Source organism: Pseudophryne corroboree, chromosome 1 (genome assembly GCF_028390025.1).
Source record: "Pseudophryne corroboree isolate aPseCor3 chromosome 1, aPseCor3.hap2, whole genome shotgun sequence".
Lineage (NCBI taxonomy): Eukaryota > Metazoa > Chordata > Amphibia > Anura > Myobatrachidae > Pseudophryne > Pseudophryne corroboree.
Genome location: NC_086444.1, coordinates 235,830,673 through 235,842,420, shown reverse-complemented (window position 1 = coordinate 235,842,420; position 11,748 = coordinate 235,830,673).

Genomic DNA, 11,748 nt, shown 5'->3' with positions numbered 1-11,748 from the left:
AAGCCAGACATCTTCCTGGCTGTAAGCCAACATGAGACTCCATACTGGTTCTTATTCAGTAACTGTTTGTGCCTCACAGGAGCTCCTGGCCCATCTAGTGCTGCAGCACAATGGAAAGCTGATGCAATGCAAGATCACTGAAACTGTTCTTCTAACATTGCAAAGTCTTGCGATAACCCTACGCAGCCCTTACATTGTACAATTATTAAGGAGAAAACATTTACAAATCAAAGAAAAAAGCACCCTGTACAACAAATGTGGATGGAACATTAATAATAAATCAAAATTAAGGTTGACTAATTGGAGCCATTCATTTGAGTCCCTAACATGAAATAATTGAGAATCTCTCTCTAATACTGGGTACACAGTGCACACTAGAAGATATATCTACTAGAGAAGAGCGGGTTCAGACAGGGCACCCCTGGAATTATATGGCAGACATATAGACATAGTTGTGTTTGGAAAATCTAGTTTTCTCTGGCAGTTGCCAGAGAAAATGAAGTAGGAGATGTTGCCATGTCATGTTCCACTGGATTATGATTCTGTCTCTTCTGAGTCTGACTGACTTTGGCCACAAATGTGGTCTCTCCCCACTTTATTAAAAAACACTATGTCAAAATTGCAATGTCCATTTCCACCTTTGCGGCTATATGTTTTTATAAATCTGGTTGTGATGTTGAAGCTTGTTTCCTATTCTGCTCTAGGCTTAAATTTAACCTCGGATCAAGTACAGCAGCACCTCTGGAATTATACAGCAGTGCCTCTGGAGGTATACAGCAGATGGGCAGCACCCCTGGACTTATACAGCATAGGCAGTACCCCTGGAGAATTACAAAGCACAGCAGACAGGCAACAGCACCCCTGGACTTAAACGGTAATGGGGCAACACCCCTGAACTGATAGGGCAGAGGGGCAGTATCCCACATAGGGCAGCACCCCTGGAATGATGTGGCAGACAAAGAAAAGACGTGCAAGATAGAAATGTCCTTGGGCCCTACCACCCACCCTTATGTTGTATAAACAGGACATGCACACATTAACAAACCAATCATTTCAGTGACAGGGTCTTCCACACGACTGTGGCTGAAATTATTGCTTTGTTTGGGCCTCCACCAGAAAAGAAGCAATTAATCTCTCATTGCACAAATTTGCTCTACAGAAGCAAGATGTCATCCTCATCCTCCGATTCCTCACCCCCTTCAGTGTTTACAGCCTTATCCTCAAGGAGAAATAATTCTACACCGAAGAGGTGGATTTTTTTGTATTTTGCCCAGGCATAACAATGGACTTTTTCATCCCATGGACAACAGCTGTCTCCACTGGTGTCTTATTCAAACAAACCACATCACCATCAGAATCCTCATCATCAACTTCCTCCTCAGCGCCAGCTATACCAATATCCTCCTCATCCTGGTGTACTTCTACAGTGACATCCTCAATCTCAATATCAGCAACTGGACTGGTGGGGCTCCTCCCAGCACTTGCAGAGGGCGTGCAAATGATGGTAGAAGCCACCTCTTCCCATAAAGTCTTGGGAAGGCCAGGCTTAGCCATTGCAACCACGGACACACTTGGACTCTCATTGGGGATTTGTGATATCTCTGAATGCACAGTTGTTTTTTCCTGTGCTTTGACAATCTTTATTTATTTATTTTTTCATTTTTCAAGAGGGAGGATGGCTTTCAGCTTCATGAGAAGCTGAACTACCAGTCATGAACATAGGCCAAGGCATTAGTCTTTCTTTGCCGCTTCGTGTCTTGAATGACATATTGTCAATTTTATGTTTCTTATCAGATAATTTCTTTTTTTATAGTTATTAATTTTTGCTTCTTGGATTTTACATCTCTATGACATCTCTTGGATTTTACATCTCTATGACATTAGGCATCAGCCATAGCAGACGACGTTGATGGAATTGTATAATCAATGTCATGACTGGTTGCAGTAGCAGCTTCAGCACCAGTACTAGGAACTGGAAGTGGTTCCTGATCTTTCACTATTTTTTCCTCCAAGTTTTTGTTCTCCATTTCACAACACAACACCCCTTTATTATTACAGCAAACAGAACAGCGTCCCTTTATTTTCACAGCACCCCTGTATTTTTACAGCATACAAGACAGGGCCAGTGTACATTTATTTTCATAGCACCCCTGTATTTTTACAGCATACAGAACAGGGCCAGTGTACATTAATTTTAACAGCACTCTTGTATTTTTACAGCATACAAGACAGGGCCAGTGTACATTTATCTTTACAGCACCCCTGTAATTTTACAGCATACAGGACAAGGCCAGTGTACATTTATTTTCATAGCACTCAGAGCCGGCCATAGGTATAGGCAAACTAGGCAATTGCCTAGGGCATTTGATATGCCTAGGGGCATCAGCAGCTTCTGCTGATTAAAATGATATGCAGCATGCCTATATTCTGTGTGTAGCATTTCATATGCTGATACAGCCAGTCTCACACAGTATATAGGCATGCTGCATATCATTTTAATCAGTAGAAGCTGCTTGTGCATCCTAACCACATAGCAATGCAAATAAAATGCATTTTGATTAAAAAAAAGGTGCCAGGCGTTAGCACTGAGCCAAGATTTTTGAGGACACATCTGTATCCAAGCAGAGGCAGAGGTCACAGTGTTAGTGGCAGTGTGATTGCTGTGTGCATGAGTGGGTTGGTTGTGCAGTAGTGTTCAGAATATGTGTAAGGGGCACTATGCGTGTCATTATGTGTATAAGGGCATTAAGAATGTGCAGCATATGTGTAAAACGGTACTACTGTATGTGTGTCATTATGTGTATAGGGGCACTATTAATGTGCAGCAAATGTGTAGGGGGCACTATGTGTGTCATTATGTGTATAAGGGCATTAATAATGTGCAGCATATGTGTAAGGGACATTATGTGTTAAAGGGCATTAATAAAGGTTGTCATAATGTGTAAGGTGCATTATGTTTATAAGGACATTAATAATGTGTCTCATATGTGTAAGGGGCATTACTGTGTGGAATTATATGTATAAATGCATTACTAATGTGTGGCATTTTGTGTATAAGGTGCTCTACTATGTGGCATTGTGTATAGAAAGGGCACTACTGTGTCGTCTAATGTGAATAAAGAGCAATAGGGTGTGGTGTAATGTGAATAAGGAGCAATTCAGTGTGATGTAATGTAAATAAGGGGCTCTACTGTGAGGAGTAACATTTACAAGGTAAAGTGATACTACTGTGGGATGTAATATGAATTATGGACACTATCGCATGATCAAATGTGAATAAAGTTGCAGTACTGTGTGGCGTAATTGGAATTGGGGTTACTATTGTGTGGCCATGCCCCTTGCCAGCAAAAACACACCCCTTTTTGGGCTGTGCGCCAAATGTGCAAACTGTTCCTATTTAAAATATAGGGGGTACAAACACCAAAATAAGGACTGCTATGGGTGAGGGGTGATGGTGCTGGGAAAGAGGTGCAAGGTCAGAGGCGGAACCAGCGGTGGTGCTAGGGGGCACCAGCCAAAATCTTGCCTAGGGCATCATATTGGTTAGGGCCGGCTCTGATAGCACTCCTGTATTTTTACAGCATACAAGACAGGGCCAGTGTACATTTAGTTTCACAGCACCCCTGTATATTTACCGCACACAGGACAGGGCCAGTGTACATTTATTTTCAAAGCACCACTGTATTTCTACAGCATACAGGAAAGGGCCAGTGTACATTTAGTTTAACAACAGCACCCCTGTATTTTTACAGCATACAGGACAGGGCCAATGTACATTTATTTTGACAACAGCACCCTTGTATGTTTACAGCATAGAAGACAGGGCAAGTGTACATTTATTTTCACAACACCCCTGTATTTTTACAGCATACAGGACAGGTCCAGTGTAAACTTATTTTAAGAACAACACCCCTGTATTTCTACAGCATACAGGACAGGGCCAGTGTACATTTATTTCACAGCACCCCTGTATTTTTACAGCATACAGGACATGGCCAGTGTACATTTAGTTTAACAACAGCACCCCTGTATTTTTACAGCATAAAGGACAGGGTCAGTGTACATTTATTTTCAAAGCACCCCTGTATTTTTACAGCATACAGGACAGGGCCAGTGTACAGTTAGTTTAACAACAGCACCCCTGTATTTTTACAGCATACAGGACAGGGCCAGTGTACATTTTTGTCACAGCACCCCTGTATTTTTACAGCATACAAGACAGCGCCAGTGTACAATTATTTTCACAGCACCCCTACATTTTTACAGCATACAGCACAGGGCCAGTGTACATGTATTTTCAGAACAGCACCCCTGAATTTTTACAGCATAGAGGACAGTGCCAGTGTACATTTATTTTCACATCACCCCTGTATTTTTACAGTATACAGGCCAGGACCAGTATACATTTATTTTCAAAACACCCCTGTATTTTTACAGCATTCAAGATAGGGCCAGTGTACATTTATTTTCATAGCACCCTTGTATTTTTACAGCATACAGGACATGACCAGTGTACATTTAGTTTAATAATAGCACCCCTGTATTTTTTTTAGAGCATACAGGACAGCGCCAGTGTGCATTTATTTTTACAGCACCTGTGTATTTTTACAGCATACAGGACAGGGCCAGTGTACATTTAGTTTAACAGTACCCCTGTATTTTTACAGCATACAGGACAGGGCCGGTGTACAATTATTTTCACAGCACCTCTGTATTGTTTCAGCATACGAGACAGGGCCAGTGTACATTTATTTTCGCAGCACCCCTGTCATTTTACAGCATACAAGACAGGGTCAGTGTACCTTTACAATACCCCTTTATTTTTTTACAGCATACAGGACAGAACCAGCACCTCTGTATTTTCACAGCACCCCTGTATTTTACAGCATACAAGAGAGGGCCAGTGTACATTTATTTTCACAGCACCCCTGTAATTTTGCAGCATACAAGACAGGGCCAGTGTACCTTTACAACACCCCTGTATTTTTTACAGCATGCAGGACAGAACCAGCACCCCTGTATTTTACACCATACAAGAGAGGGTCAGTGTACATTTTTTTCACAGCACCCCTGTAATTTTACAACATACAAGAGAGGGCAAGTGTACCTTTAAAACACCCCTGTATTTTTTTTACAGCCTACAGGACAGAACTAGCACCCCCGTATTTTCACAGCACCCCTGTATTTTACAGCATACAAGACAGGGCCAGTGTAAATTTATTTTCACAGCACCCCTGTAATTGTACAGCATACAAGACAGGGCCTGTGTACCTTTACAACACCCCTGTATTTTTTTACAGCATACAGGACAGAACCAGCACCCCTGTATTTTCACAGCAGCCATGTATTTTTACAGCATACAAGACTGGTCCAGTGTACATTTATTTTCACAGCACCCCTGTAATTTTACATAATACAGTACAGGGCCAGTGTACCTTTACAATACCCCTGTATTTTTACAGGGTACAGGACAGAATCAGCACCCCTGTATTTTCACTACACCCCTGTATTTTTACAGCATACAGGACAGTGCCCCTGTACAGCACAGTGACAGGACAGCAACACCCATTAACAGCTGCAGCATCCCTAACAGAACATGATTCCACAGTGACACAACAGCACCCCTAACAGCACAGGACAGCACAGTGACAGGACAGCACCCCTAACAGTACACAGGACAGAACCCCTAGAGAGCACACACTGACTCCACCCAATGCCACCACCCATAGAGAGAGACAGGTCTGTCTCCCTCACTCTCCAAGTCCAGAGTGAAAATATCGGTGACGCGTGGCTCTTTATATGGGATCCCAAAACCTGCAAGAATCCAACAGCAGGATTATGATGTTTTGCCTCATTCATCATAAATATCGAAGGACTTACCTTTAACTTGTACTATCCTACGCTGGACATCTCATTAAAACCAACAGATTACATTCCTGTGCTGAGAAACACACTGGATTGAAACCTCTGCATCTTTCCACTGAGAAGTCCTTCAGTTTGGAATCTACTATACTCTGCATTGGACATCCCAGACAAGTTACTGTGAACTACAACCTATCTTTGGCTCCATCAAGCCCCTCACTTAGACATCATTCACCTCCGTTTTCTGAGCAACAAATAACTCTGACTTCTTGCATTAATCAACTAATATACAGTATACTGTATTCAGGCTCTGAATTGCTGAAGGGTCACTGTTCATTTCAAATTGCAGGAGCACAAGTTATCACTACCCCCACAAGAAATATACTTCAAAGGACTCTCACACTGAGATTTTTTACACTTACACAATAGGAATTGGATCCTAACACCTTTCCATAAGCTTGCTTTGTCCTGGAATAATTGACTAAATCAGCAACAGAAAAAGCAGTTATTTTATTTATCACTTGTTTCAAATATGCCCATTGGATTAAAGAGCAGCAATAGGTTATAGCAATAATGATTATAGCGATTACGTGGCACGCAGATGGCTGCTTCGGAGCTATGCAGCTCAGCCAAAATACCTATTTCTCCTTGTTTTCCCCTGCCCTTGTCTACCCCACTGGTGACTAAATACAGCAGGGAAGCCCTCCTAAGTTGGAGCACTCCCGCAGTGCTTACCCCATGTATGGGCCTATCAGCGGGTGAATCAGTAGCCCTTGCAACCCTCGCTGCCCTCTGTGACAGGAATGCAGACATCGTGGATGCCGAAGTGGGTGACCGAGTGGCTGTGGCCCCTGCAGCCCAGGCAAGGACTGACAGGCGGATCAGCGGCCCCAGAAAGAGAATGACCGAGGCCCTCATGTCGGCCCTAGTAGGAGAAGCAGGGCTCAGAGGAGAGGCTGTCGCGCAGTCGCCCTAGTGAGGTGGTGGCGGCGAGGGCACCAGTCTGGACTTCTTGTGATTCTGCTCTTGAACATGCGCTCACTGGCAAACAAGTTCAACAAACTGTTCTCCTAAGGTAAGGGACAGATCCCTCAGGTGGTGGGGCCCACACTGCTCTCTGTACTAGGCTATTCATATGATATTTCTCAAAATGGTCTGTGGGGAGGCCAGGGGATAACACATTGCTGGTCTGGGTGGCAGTGGGCCTCTTAGTCCTCAGGCGCCCCCGTGCAATGCACCTGCTCCACCATTGGTAATTCTGCCTCTGCTACAGGACTCAGTCAACCAGATGAGTTAATGGCTGCTTAATGTTGACAGAGGGTTGGCATATAGTTTTATGTCAATTAGTGTTCACGCTAAGCTGTTTGCCATCCTGATAGTAGAGTCCTGCCACCTATCTGCGCTGATGAACACAGCCACATACTGCCTCTATTTTTTTCTGATTCATTGCTGTCTGTGAATTAAAGGCAGCTCACAACCGGTGTAACTGGCACTGTCAGAGTCTGCTTGACCGAGTGCCAAACTGAGGAAAGCACAAGAGGTGGGGAGTGCCTTGCCACAGACAGAGCGGAGGCCACTGTGTTCTCTGCACTGCTCTGGATATTCAATCCATGTCATCCACTTCCTCTCCATGTCACCCACTGACTCCCCACCCCTGCCTCCGCCTACATTCTGACATCACCCCATGCCTCCCCTTGACTTCCACTGTCACCCTCTGCCTCTCAATGTCAACCTCTGCCTCTCGCTGCCTTGCGCTGTCACCTTCTGCCTCTCCCTGTCACCCACTGCCGTGTGGCATATTGTGAACTTGGGTTGGGGTGGAGATGGAAGCCCAAATTATAATTTTGCACCAGGGCCCACAACTCGCAAGATTCAGCATTGTCCTGTAGTAATACCTGTGCTGGTTGAAACTACCAAACGTAATAAAAGATCATCTAGTGCATTTTTTTTGTTCTCCAATAAAGTTATTTTTATAATGCTGTTATCTACTTTCCCTTTTTTCTGTAAACCTTCTGTTTGTTTTTCTAACAAAGAGCTATTCAGACCTTTTAAATCATTAACTGACCTTTCTCTAATTATGATCAACATATTGTGGAATATTTTGTTTGGAGTGTGGTTAATTTATTGGTAAAAATATGATTTTTGGCATCCAAACCTAATTGCAACAGTTTAAGTCTTCTCTAGTGTGCATTTAGTTTCAGAAGTAGAGCAGGCAGATGGCATCAGATCTCATGTATTTTGTATAAGGCCAAACAATGAGGATTTAAAACATTTAGCGTCCTGTTAACCCAGCACAAAACTCAGACTGTGCAAGGTGATTATTAAACTGTAATACTAGAGATGAACAGCTAGATTTTGGGTAAAAAAAACACATACAGTGCTGTAGAGCTTCAGGTTGAAGCCTGTGCTTATTGGATACAAAAAGCAAATGTACTTCTCACAGGATCTGCGTGTGTGCCATGTAGCTCTGATAAGGCATTACTGCACATACAGAAACACACATCCATCCATGCTCAAAGTGCAGAGCGGAGGTCTCAGGAAAGTGGACTGATTGCTCTAATGGGCAAAACCATGTGCACTACAGGTGGGGCAGACAGAGTCGTTCCTTGCCAATTTGATGCCCTATGCAAGATTTTGCTGGTCCCCTGAAGTACAGCCGCTAGTTTTGCATCTGACCCAGCAAAACTCGGGCAGTGGGGCCTACCCGGGGTTTACCCTGTGGGCCAGTTCAACTCTGCATAATGCCACACAGTAATGCACTATACATATATGCCCCACATTAGTAATGTCCATAATACACATAATTCCACATAGTAATGCAACTTACACATATGCCCCACATTAGTAATGCCCATAATACAGATAATTCCACACAATAATGCACCTTACGCATATGCCCCACATTAGTAATACCCATAGTACACATAATTCCACACAATAATGCACCTTACACATATGGCCCACATGAGTAATGCCCATAATACAGATAATTCCACACAATAATGCACCTTACACATATGCCCCACATTAGTAATGCCCATAATACACATAATTCCACACAATAATGCACCTTACACATATGGCCCACATTAGTAATACCTATAATACACATAATTCCACACAATAAAGCACCTTACACATATGACCCACATTAGTAATGCTAGTAGCTTTTTTTATATACAACTTACTTTTGCTTGCTGGCAGTTAGTGTGTGCACCCATGCAGCTTCCTGGATTCCGAGACTGCGTTTTGTGAGATGGGGTGGCAGGATAGGTTGGTGCATGCTTGCACTGACACCCATTAAAGGGGCACCCGTACAATGTTTGTGACCTCACATGGTGCGCCATCCTTTGCAAGCCTCACCCTTTGTTTTCACTTGCTGGTTGGACACAGATAGCAGCAATGTCCAGTGAAAATGTCACATTGCAGTTACCGGGCTTCTGCTGTCTGAGGTCTCACAAGTCAGGGGCATTCAAGCATGTCAGAGGGAGTTTAGGGGACTGTCTGCAATCTATTTGACAAATGTAAACAGCAGTATATACAAATACTGATTGAATACATTTGGAAAGTAACTAGTGTGCAGACTGTCCCTTTCAGCATGAGATACTACAGGAACATGATTGGATGGACTAGGCAAATGCTTAGCCTGCCTATAGCTAAGGCCAGCTCTGGGGGCAGATAAAACATGTGCAGACAGAGTTAGATGTGGGTGGGGTGTGTTCAAACTGAAATCTAAATAGCAGTGTACAATTAAAGCAGCCAGTATTTACTCTGCACAGAAACAATGTAATCCACCCAAATCTAACTCTCTCTACACATGTTATATCTGCCCCACTAGCAGTGCACATGGTTTCTCTTACGTCCTAGAGGATGCTGGGGTTCCATTTAGTACCATGTGGTATAGACGGGTCCTTTGGGAGCCACTGGCACTTTAAGAGTTTAACAGTGTGGGCTGGCTCCTCCCTCTATGCCCCTCCTACCAGACTCAGTTTAGAAAATGTGCCCGGAGGAGACGGTCACAGTTAAGGGAGCTCCTAGGAGTTTTCTTAGTTTTATTGTTTTCTAGAGTTTGTTATTTAACAGGCAGGCTGCTGGCAACAGCCTCCCTGCTTCGTGGAACTTTAGATGGGGAGAAGTGTCCAACCAAGAGAGGTTAATGGCCACTATCTCCGCTGACAGGACACTGAGCTCCTGAGGGTTATGATCGTTAGCCGCCCAAGGTGACCGCTCACTCCTGCAGCATGCTGCCACCCCCTAACAGAGCCAGAAGAAAGAAGAGTGGTGAATCTGATGCCGGAGTCTCGGTAAGTGGGTCCCCGGCGAGAATGGCGGCACAAGGGTGGGAGCACAGTTCTGATAGGCTGCGCTCCGGAAAGCTCAGTGGCACACTGTACGGCGCTGTGAGGGGCGTCCTGGCCTAGCGCGATACCCTACACTGGTCACACATAGCTTTCAAGGTCTAACCCACCGTTTGCTGCAAAAATTACCTCAGGCCAGTATAATCTCTAAGTGCAGGAAGATGCGCCATTACAGGGGGTGGAGCTTCTCCTCAGAGCGGATCCAGCACTAACCAGAGCCATTTTCTCCCTGCAGACACACGCTGACAGGGAACGCTGTCCTCCACATACCTACACTGAGGTAAAAGGTGTTATAAAAGGGGGGAGTGATATTATGTACTAGCTACCCTGTTAAGGTTACGCTAGTCAGCGGGGGTTTTATCTTTATAAAAGCCTATAAGGGTGCGCTGTGGCTGGCTTCTTGTGCTCTGTGACTCTCTGAAGGGGGGAAACTGTGTTGACATTTTCTTGTATATGTGTAATCCACTTTACCTTGTTTAAGGGACTTTGTCCTGTACTGCAGAATGTATATCTTCTCCTAGGGAGTCTATACCATGCTCAAAACTGTACACATCTCAGGCTTCAGTGGCAGATCCCCCTGGGGTGGCCTCCATAAGATGTACATTAAAATATATTGCTTCAAATTAGAGATGTGCGGCTGTCACTTTTCGTGTTTTGTGTTTTGGTTTTGGTTCTAATTCCACTTTCATGTTTAGGTTTTGACTTGGTTTTGCCAAAACCACCCTTTTGTGTTTTGGTTTTGGTTTTGTATCTGGATGATTTTTGAAAAAAACATAAAAACAGCTAAAATCACTGAATTTGGGGTAATTTTGCTCCTACGGTATTATTAACCTTAATAACAATCATTTCCACTCATTTCCAGTCTATTCTGACCACCTCACAATATTGTTTTTAGGCCAAAAGGTTGCACCGAGGTTGCTTGATGACTAAGATAAGCGATACAAGTGGACAACACAAACACCTGGCCCATCTAGGAGTGGCACTGCAGTGTCAGACAGGAGGGCAGATATAAAAAAAAGGTCCCAAACAGCACATCATGCAAAGAAGAAAAAGAATTGCAATGAGGTAGTTGTATGACTAAGCCATGCAACACTAACAATTGGCCCATCTAAGTGTGGCACTGCAGTGGCAGACAGGGTGGCAGATATAAAAAAAGGCCCCTAACAGCACATACGCGCATGCAGGGGGGGTTTCCGAGTACCTAGAAACCCCCCCTGGCCGCCGATCCATCAGTGCTGCTAAATTATGTTTTTTGTTTCTGTGTGTACAGTATGCAGTGTAGAGATGCTCACGCAGGCTGCACCCACATGGCTGCAGCAGCTCCCTCCTTACACAGTGAGAGAAGCTTGCTGCTGGGTGCCTGTAGGGGGAGCTGCAGTGACAGCGCACAGCAGCAGCTCCTCTCAGGCAGTACATGCTGTATTGATAGAGATAAACAGAACCTGGAGAGGGAAGTGGAACTGGGCAGATATTGCATGTGTCCTGCCCACTACTCGCTCACTGACTCCAGGTACACATCACACATGTC